A 10,851-nucleotide genomic window follows, 5' to 3' on the forward strand; every position below is an offset into this window, starting at 1 on the left:
AAATATATATATATGTATAAAAATATGTTTACAAAACTTTAAAATAAAGGCTAAGGTGTGACTAATCCTAATCCATGCTTAATCTTTCAATTATTTCGTATGCATCAGGGAGTTCTGGCGGTCTAGTGGTAAGCAGCTGAACTGTTAAGCCAAAGGTACATGTTTCAAATCCAATGGCTATTCTTTGGGAGAATGATGGAACTACTCCTCTCATTTTATTTGCTATTATCCACTGGAGGGTGATCTATGAGTTGGTTCCATCTTGACAGTAACAATCAAATACATCAGATAGTCAAACAATGAGTAAGAATGACAAAAGGAGAAATAATGCCTTTGAATTGTCGTGCTATAGAAGCGTATGAAATACTGCATGAACTGCCAAAAGAATAAACCATTATGTCTTAAAGGAAGTCTAACCAGGATGCTTCTTAGAGGCAAGGAAGTGAAACTTCATCACACATTCTTTGTGTATGTTTTCTGGACTTGCTAGTCCTTGGAAAAAGATATCATACTGGGAAAGGTAGAGGGTCAGAGAAAGACAGGAAGACTTTCAACAAGATGAACACAGTGATTGTAAAGTCTGACTCAAACATATTGAAAATCGTGAGGATAGTTCATGATAAGACAAAGTTCAGATCTGTTTTTCAGAGAGTTGCTTTGAATCACAGGAATCTAACATCAACGAACAAATTAATATCCCCTCAGTCCTTTGAAAAAGCAGAGGCACTGAATCTATTAGTCACTTCTGTAATTGGGAAATGTCTTTTACCTGAACCTTTCTATAAAATGCTTTTTTTCTGTCAGATACTGTTCTAAATATGAGCATTTGAATTAAGACATGCTAGGAAGAAGGAATCGCCATCCACTTCTGAAATAATAGGCCTTTGAAAACCCTATATACAATAGAGCACCCTTAGACTAGACTAGCAGATATGGCACTGGAGGCTGAGCCCTCATATTAGAAAACACACAAGAGGAGGCACAGGTGTAAGCAGACTGTTGTTCTTGTTGTTGTTATGTGACGTCGAGTTGCTTGCGACTCAGAGTGGCCCTATGTACAACATCCCTAAATTTTGCTCTGTCCTGTGCCAATCGCACCTTCTCTGATACACCCATCCCAATTACCTCAGTCACTGAATCAATCCACCTCAAAGGGGGCCTTCCCCTTCTGTGCTGTCCCTCCACCCTACCAAGCATGATGTCCCTCTCCAAGGACCTGTCCCTCCTTGCAACATGTCCAAAGTATGTGAGACAGAGCCTCAGAATCCTTGCCTCCAAGGAGCAGCCCGGTTTCACCCTTTCCAGCATGAATCTGTTTGTTTTCCTAGCAGTCCATGGTATCCTCAATACTTTTCTCCAGCACCACAGCTCAAAGGCGTCAATTCTCCTTCTATCCTCCTTAGTCATTGCCCAACTCTCTGATGCATAACAAGTGATAGCAAAGACCATGGCTTGTATCAGACACACCTTAGTCTCCAAAGAGACACCATTGCTCTTCAGTACGTTAGAGAGGTCCCTAACAGCAGACTTTCCCATGGTAATACATCTTCTAATTTCCTGGTTACTGGTGCCAAGAGTGTTGACTGTGGAGCAAAGCAAACTGAAGCTCTGAACAATCTCAATCTCTTCACCATCCATCCTGATGCTGCCATTTGGTCCAGTGGTGAGAATCTTTGTCTTCTTGACATTGAGCCTCAATCCATATTGAAGGCTGCAGTCCTTGACCCTCTGCAGCAGGCGCTTCAGGTCCTCCTCAGTTTCAGCAAGCAGGGTTGTGTCATCTGCATAACGCAGACTGTTGATAGATCTTCCACCAATCTTGACCCCACATTTTTCCTCATAAAGCCCAGCCTCCCAGATAATCTGTTCTGCATATAGGTTGAAAAGGTATGGAGACAGAACACATCCCTGGCATACACCCTTCCCAATTTTGAATCATGCAGTGTTTCCTTGCTCTGTTCTGATGACTGCCTCTTGGTCCAAGTAGAGGTTTCTCATTAGCATGACCAAGTGTTCTGGGATTCCCTTTCTTTTCAGAGTCAGCCACAGTTTGTTATGATCCACACAGTAAAACACCTTTGCATAGTCAATGAAACACAGGTAGACATTCCTCTGGTATTCCCTGCTTTCAGCTAAGATCCTTCTGACATTAGCTACACTACCCCTAGTACCATGACCCCTTCTAAACCCAGCCTGGACTTCTGGCAGTTCTCTGCTGATGTGTTCAAGTCTTTTTTGGATAATCCTCAGTAGAATCTTGCTTGCATGTGAAATCAATGATACTGTTCTTTAGTTCCCACACTCTGCTGGGTTACCCTTCTTTGGGATTGGAACAAATATAGATCTCTTCCAGTCAGTTGGCCAAGTGGTTGTTCTCCAGATTTCTTGGCCAAACTTGGTGAGCACCTCCAGGGCAGCATCTGTTAACTGAAATATGTCAATTGGTATACCATCTATTCCTGGGGCCTCATTTTTTGCCATTTCTTTCAAAGCAGCTTGAACTTCTTTCATTACCGTAGTCTCTTGCACATATGTTGTTTCATGAAATTCTTCTGTGTCTGCCAATTCTTTTCGATACAGTGACTCAGTATATTCTTTCCATCTTCTTTTAATACTTCCTGGATCATTTAATATTCTACCTAGAGCATCCTTGATTATAGCAACTCGAGGTTTGAATTTGTTCTGCAGTTTCTTGAGCTTAAGAAATGCTGAGCAAGTTCGGCCCTTTTGATTTTCTGACTCTAACTCCTTACACATTTCATTCTAATATTTTAGTTTGTTTTCCCGTGATGCCTTTTGAAATCTTCTATTCAAATCTTTAGTATCTTGAATCTTCCCTCTGCTTTGGCTTCTCTGTGCTCCAGTGCAATTTTCAGAGTCTCTTCTGACATCCATTTTGGTCTTTTCTTCCTCTTCTGTCTTTGCAATGACCGTTTGCACTCTTCCTGAATAATACCCTTGATATCCTCCCACAACTCATCTGGTCTTCTCTCATTAGTGTTCAAGGCCTCAAACCTGTTCCTGAGATGGTTCTGAAATTTAGGTGGGATAGACTGAACGTCATATTTTGGTGGTTGGAATGTGGAATGTGAGAAGCATGAATTGGACAAGTAGGAAAATTGGACATTGTTAAGAGAGAAATGGAATGCATAAATATTTACATACTAAGTATTGGGGAAATGAGATGAACTAGCATGGGACATTTTGAATAAGAAAATCATATGATCCACTGTGCAGAGATGAAAAGGTGAGGAAAAGTGGGATTGCTTTCATAGTTAAAGAAGTAATTTCTAGAGCCATCTTAAAATGCAATGTTGTGAGTGACAGGACAATGTCCGTATGCGTACATACAAGGAAGTCCAGTGAATATGACTATTATTCAAATATATATACCAAAAACTAGAGCCAAAGAGGAGGAAATAGAAGAGTTCTATCAATTTCTGCAGTCAGAAATCGACAGAACTCACGATGCACTAATAATAATGGGTGACTGGAATGAAAAAGTTAAAAACAATAATGAAGGATCAGTCGTCGGAAAATATCAACTTGGTGATAGAAATGATACTGGAGACAGAATGATGGAATCAATGACCTATTGATTGTAAATATTTATTTTAAGGAACATAAAATCAGATTTTATACATGGATTTTACCTGATGGTAACCATAAGAATATAATTGACTATATCTGCAGCATGAATTGCTGGAAAAGCTTGATATCAGCTGTGAAAACTAGGCAAGGTGCTGATTGTGAAATACACTGACTAATATGCAAGTTCAAACTGAAACTAAAGGAGTTTAAATCAAATCCACAGGCACCAAAATTTGACTTTGACTCTATCCTACTTGAATTTCAAAATCATCTCAGGAACAGATTTGAGATCTTGAACACTAATGCGCAAAGACCAGATGAGCTGTGGGAGGATATCAAGAATATCTATCACCCATGAAGAATGCAAAAGATCATTACAAACACAGAGGAGGAAGAGACGACCAAGATGAATGTCAAATAAGTCTCTGAATATTGCACTAGGGCACTGAGAAGCCAAAGCAAAGGGAAGATATCAATAAATTAAGGAGCTGAACAGAAGGTATCAAAGGGCAGCTCAGGAAAACAAAGCAAATTGTTATAATGAAAGGTGCGAAAACCTGGAGTCAGGAAATCAAAATGGCCAAACTTGCTCAGCATTTCTTAAGTTGAAGGAACTGAAGAATAAATTCAAGCCTAGAGTTCCAATACTTATGATTGCTTTGGGCATAATATTGAATGATCCCAGGAAGCATTAAAAAAATGGAAAGAGTATATAGAGTCACTGTACCAAAAAGAAAGGGCAGACACAGAAGAATTTCATGAAACAACATATGAGCAAGAGCCTGTGGTTATGAAGGAAGTTCAAGCTGCTCTGAAAGAATTGGCAAAAAACAAGGCCCCAGCAATTGACGACATACTGATTGACATATTTCAACAAACAATTCTGCCCTGAATGTGCTTACCAAATTGTACCAAGAAATCTGGATGACAACCACCTGTCCAACTGTCTGGAAGAGACCCATATTTGTTCTCATTTCACAGAAAGGTGACTGCAGAAGGTCAAGAGCTGCAGCCTTCAATATGGATTGAAGCTCAATGTCAAGAAAACATTTTCACCACTGGGCTGATTGGGAGCATCATGGTAGACAAGAGACTGCAATTGTTGACATCTTTAGTTTACTTGTCTCCACAATTAACAATCTTCATGCAAGCAATCAGAAAATCAAAAGAAGAATTTCAATGAGAAAGTCTACTGTCAGATACATCTCCAGAGTACTGAAGAGCAATGATATCAGTCTGGAGACTAAGATGTGCCTCCTCCCGGCCATCATCTTTGCAATTCTGTGTTATGAATGAGAAAAGCTGGACAATGACTAGGGATGATAGAAGGAGAATTGATGACTTTGAACTTTGACGCTGGAGAAGAATATTGAATATATCATTGACTGCTAAGAGAACACACATGTTCATCCTGGAGAGATGAAACCAGGCTGCTTGTAGGAGACAAGGATTCTGATGCTCTGACATACTTTGAGCATGTTGCAAGGATGGACCAGTGCTTGGAGATGTACATTATGCTTGGGTGGGTGGAGGGACAGCACGAGAGAAAGACCCTGGATGAGATGGATTGACACATTTCCTAGGGTGATGGGTGTACATGTGGCAGAGACAATAAGGTTGGCTCAGGATAGAGCAAGGTTCGGAACTATTGTACGTAGGATCACTATTAGTTGCAAGCAACTTGATGGCACATAACAACAACAACCACCACTAACGAGAGAATATGGTTATTGTGCTCTGATGGCCTAAAGGTAAGAAGTTGCACTGCAGTCTCTAAGGCGTGCAGCTCATGTCCACTAGCTGCTCTTTGGGAGAATGGTAGACAATCTCTTCCCATTCGATGAACTGCTTCTGACAATCTACCTGAAGGTCAGCTATGGGTCAGTTCTGACTCAATGTTAAACAAGAATAACAGATTATTAGAAATTTGAATGTAATGCATCTGGTGCATGTTTGTTGTTTGCATTATATATCTTTGGAAGAGCACTGAATAGATAAATGACCTTTGTTGTTGTTATGTGAGGTTGAATCACATGTATAATAGTTCCGAACTTTGCCCTGAGCCAATGTCATTGTCTCTGACATAACTTCCTTTTATCCCAGTTACTCTGTCAATACATCTCATCCAGGATCTTCTTCTCCTATCTTGTTCCTCGACCTTTCCAAGCATGATTCCTTCTCTAAGAACTGGACCCATCTGGCAACATGCCCAACATGCTTCAAAATCCTTGGAAATCTGATTTCACCCTCTCTAGGACAGACCTGTTTGTTCTTGAAAGTCCATGTTCAATACTCTTCTGAAGCACCACAACTCAAAGGCATCTATTCTTCTGTCATCCGTATTAATTGTCCAGATTTCTGATACATAGTAAGTAATTACAAAGACTATAGCCGGGATCAGGCATGCCTTAGTCTCTACACTGACATCTTGATTCTTCTGCACTCTGGAGAGGTCCCTGACAGCCAACTTTACTAATCCAATTCATCTTTTGATTTCCTGGTTGCTGGTTCATATAGTATTGATTATGGATCTGAGCAAACTCAAAGTATTGACAATTTCAATCTTTTATTATGATTCTAGTGATTGGAACAAGGAATGTGAGAACCATGAATGTGGGAAAATTAGATATTGTTAATGAGGAAATGGAACACATAAATATTGACATACTAGGCATTGGTGAATGAGGTGGACCGGCATGGGGCATTTTGAATCAGTTAATCATATGATTTACTACTCTGGAGATGAAAAGGTGAGGAAAAATGGGGTTGCTTTCATAGTTAGAAAAGCTATTTCTAGAACCATCTTGAAGTACAATATTGTGACAGGATAATATCCATGCACATACAAGGAAGTCCAGTGAATACCACTATCATTCAGATATATGCACCAACAACCAGAGCCAAAAAAGGAAATAGAAGATTTCTTCCAACTTTTACAGTCAGAGATCGATCAAACATGTAATAAAGATGCATTGATAATTATGGGTGACTGGGATGCAAAAGTTGGGAAGAGAGAAGAAGAATCAGTAGTCGGAAAACATGGACTCAGAGACAGAAATGGAGCTGGAGATAGAATGATTGAATTTTGCACAATGATTTAGTCATCGCAAACACATTTTTTAAGAGACAGTAACACAGGTTATACACATGGATCTCACCTGATGGTATGCATAGGAATCAGATCAATTACATCTGTGGAAGGAACCGCTGGAGAAGCTCAATATCAGCTGTGAAAACTAGGCCAGGAGGTGATTGTGGAACAGACCACCAACTACTCATATGCAAGTTCAAGTTGAAGTTGAGGAAAATTAAACCGAATCCATGAGAACCAAAATATAACTTTGATTCTATCCCACCTGAATTTCAGAACCATCTCAAGAACAGGTTTGAGGCCTTGAACATGAATGAGTGAAGGCCAGATGAGTTGTGGGAGGATACCGTGGTATCATCCAAGAAGAATGCAAACGTTCATTATAAAGACAGGAGAGAAAGAAAAGACCAAAATGGATGTCAGAAGAAACCCTGAATATTGCACTGGAGCACAGAGAAGCCAAAGCACAAGAAAGAATTCAAGATACTAAATAGCTGAACAGAAGTTTTCAAAAGGTAGCACGGGATGACACAGTAAAATATTACAATGAAATGTGCAAGGATTTGGAGTCAGAAAACCAAAAGGGTCAAACTCGCTCAGCATTTCTTAAGCTCAAGGAACTGAACACTAAATTCAAACCTCGAGTTGCTATAATCAAGGATGCTTTAGGCAGAGCATTAAATGATCCAGGAGGTATCAATAGAAGATGGAAAGAATATTCTGAGTCATTGTATTGAAAGGAATTAGCAGACACAGAAGAATTTAATGAAACAACATATCAGTAAGAGCCTATGGTGATGAAGGAAGCTTTGAAAGAAATAGCAAAAAATAAGGCCCCAAGAATAGATGGTATACCAATTTATATATTTCATCTAACAGATGCTGCCCTGGGCGTGCTCACCAAGTTGTGTCAAGAAATCTGGAGAACAACCACTTGGCTAACTGACTGGAAGAGATCTGTATTTGTTACCATTCCAAAGAAAGATGGCCCAACTGAGTGTGGAAACTACAGAACAATATCATTGATTTCACATACAAGCAAGATTCTACTGAAGATTATACAAAAACGACTGGAACAGCACATCAGCATAGAACTGCCAGAAGTCCAGGCTGGGTTTAGAAGGGGTTGTGGTACTAGGGATATTGTAGCTAATGTTAGATGGATATTAGCAGGGAGTACCAGAGGAATGTCTACCTGTGTTTCATTGATTATGCAAAGGCATTTGACTGTGTGGACCATAACAAACTGTGGCTGACTCTGAGAAGAATGGGAATCCAAGAACACTTGATCGTGCTAATGAGAAACTTATACTTGAACCAAGAGGCAGTCGTCAGAACAGAGCAAGGAATTGCTGCATGGTTCAAAATTGGGAAGGGCATACACCAGAGATGTGTCCTATCTCCATACCTTTTCAACCTGTATGCAGAACAGATTATCTGGGAGGCTGGGCTCTATGAGGAGAAATGTAGCATCAGGATTGATGGAAGATCTATCAACAATCTTTGTTATGAAGATGACACAACCCTGCTTGCTGACACTGAGGAGGACCTGAAGCACTTGCTGCTGTGGGTCAGGGACTGCAGCCTTCAATATGGATTGAGGCTCAATGTCAAGAAGACAAAGATTCTCACCACCAGACCAATTGGCAGCATCACGATGGATGGTGAAGAGGTTGAGATTTTTCACAGCTTTAGTATACTTGGCTCCACAATCAACATTCTCAGCATTAGCAGCCAGGAAATTTAAAGATATATTGCGATGGGAAAGTCTGCTGTTAGGGACCACTCTAAAGTACTCAAGAGCAACGATGTGTCTCTGGAGAATAAGGTGCATCTGGTATAGGCCATGGTCTTTGCAAACACTTGTTATGCATCAGAGAGCTGGACAATGACTAGGGAGGACAGAAGGAGAGTGGATGCTTTTGAGCTGTGGTGCTGGAGAAGAGTACTGAATATACCATGGACTGCCAGGAAAACAAACAGATCCATCCTAGAGAGGATGAAACCAAGCTGCTCCTTGGAGGCAAGGTTTCTGAGGCTTAGTCTCACATACTTTGGTCATGTTGAAAGGAGGGAATGGTCCTTGGAGAGGGACATCATGCTTGGGCGGGTGGAGGGCAGGTGCAGGAGGGAAAGGCCCTCTGGGAGATGGATTGTTTCGGAGACTGGGGCAATCGGGATGAGTGTGTCAGAGACAATGAGATTGGCACAGGACAGAGCAGAATTTAGAGCTATTGTACATAGGGCCGCAAGCGACTCGAAGGCACATAGCAACAACAACAACAACGTTATGATGCTGCCTTTTGGCCGGTAGTGAGAATCTTGTTTTGTTGAATCCATATTGAGGACTGTAGTCCTTGAATTCTGCAGCAAATCAGTTACAGTGAGCAATATGGTGTCATCTGCATAACAAGTTGTTGATGAGTCTTTTTGTGATTCTGATGCCACTTTCTTCCTCATAAAGATCAGCTTTCCTAATGGTTTGTTTCATATATAGATTGAAAAGTTCTGGAGACAGAATGCATCCTGGAAGCACTCTATTCCTGATTTTGAAATGTACAGTGTTTCTTAACTCTGTTTTGATGACTTCCTTCTGGTCCAAGTATAGATTTCACATGAGCATAGTCAGATGTTTTGTGATTCCCATTCTTCTTAAGGTTAGCCACAATTTCTGTGTGATCCATACAATCAAACACCTTTTCATAGTCAATGAAACACAAATAGACATTCTGGTACTCTCTGATTTCAGCCAAGATTCACCTGACATTAGCAGTGATGTCCCTAGTGCCATGTCCTCTTCTAAACCCAGCATGTACTTCTCGTAATTCTCTGTCTTTGTATTGATCCAGTTAGTTTTGAATAATCTTCAGCAAGTATGTTATATTAGTGATATTGTTCCATAATTCCAAGGTGGTAATGGCCTTAGGAGATTACATGGGTGCCTCCTGCCGTGCCGGCATTGGGGGCACCAATGTACATGCTGAAGTACAGAAACTGCAGATGGAGGCTCTATGCATCATCGTGGGTACGCCAGGATGTGTATTTGATATGCTTAATAGAAGATACCTTTCTCCCAAATACATAAAAATGTTTGTACTGGATGAAGCTGACGAAATGTTAAGCTGTGGGTTCAAGGACCAGATCTGTGACATATTCCAGAAGTTCAATAGCAACACCCAGGTAGTTTTGTTATCCGCTACAATGCCTTCTGATGTGCTTGAAGTAACCAAGAAGTTCATGAGGGAACCCATTCGGATTCTTGTCAAGAAGGAAGAACTGACCCAGGAAATTATCCGCCAATTCTACATCAGTGTGGATCGTGAGGAGTGGAAGCTGCACACACTGTGTGATTTGTATGAAACATTAATGATCACACAGGCTGTCATCTTCATTAACACCAGAAGGAAGGGTGACTGGCTCACTGAAAAAAATTCATGTCCAGGATTTCACTGTCTCTGTCATGCATGGAGATAGGGACCAAAAGGAACGAGATGTGATCATGAGGGAGTTCCGTTCTGGCTCCAGCAGAGTTCCCATCACTACTGACCTGCTGGCCAGAGGCATTGACATACAACAAGTTGCTTTAGTCATAAACTATGACCTTCCCACCAACAGTGAAAAATTATATTCACAGAATGGGACATGGTGGGTGCTTTGGCCGTAAGGGTGTGTCTATTAACATTGTGACAGAAGAGGAGAAAAGGACCCTTTGAGACAACTGAGACCTTCTATAACACCTCCATTGAGGAAATGCCCCTTAATGATGCTGACGTCATCTAAGATGGGTCATCTGTCCTGCTATAGCCCTGGTCCAGGGTTCCTTTCTGGAGGGCTCAAGCAGGAAGGGGGAGTGAAGGGAGCCAAGGGATGGACATCTTGTCTTTTTTTGTTCCACTTCCTCTGAAAAGATTGAAATTAATATAGTCCCTATAGTTCTCAGCTGAATTAAACTCAAGTTTCTATAGTTCTCAGCTAAGTTAAACTCAGGAATTTTTCCATTGTCCCTGGTAGAGCCCCACACCCAGCTGTATCCAAGGCAACAGTATTTCAAGAATGGCTAGCAGAAAGGCAGAGCAAACAAGCAAAGATTGTTTCTCAACTGATAACCCATGTGCCTTTGTTTCCCGACTGATAACCAATGTATCTTGTGCTTTTCCACTGTCCTGGAG

General features: G+C 40.9%; 1 pseudogene; it reads left to right on the plus strand.

Annotated features, from left to right (window-relative positions):
- Positions 1–10,462, plus strand: part of LOC102856696 — an 85,046-nt pseudogene extending 74,584 nt beyond the window's left edge.
- Positions 10,463–10,851: the final 389 nt, after the last annotated feature.

The sequence above is a fragment of the Elephantulus edwardii genome, unplaced genomic scaffold (genome assembly GCF_000299155.1).
Source record: "Elephantulus edwardii isolate Elephantulus edwardi_28Jun2011 unplaced genomic scaffold, EleEdw1.0 scaffold00034, whole genome shotgun sequence".
Classification (NCBI taxonomy): Eukaryota; Metazoa; Chordata; class Mammalia; order Macroscelidea; family Macroscelididae; genus Elephantulus; species Elephantulus edwardii.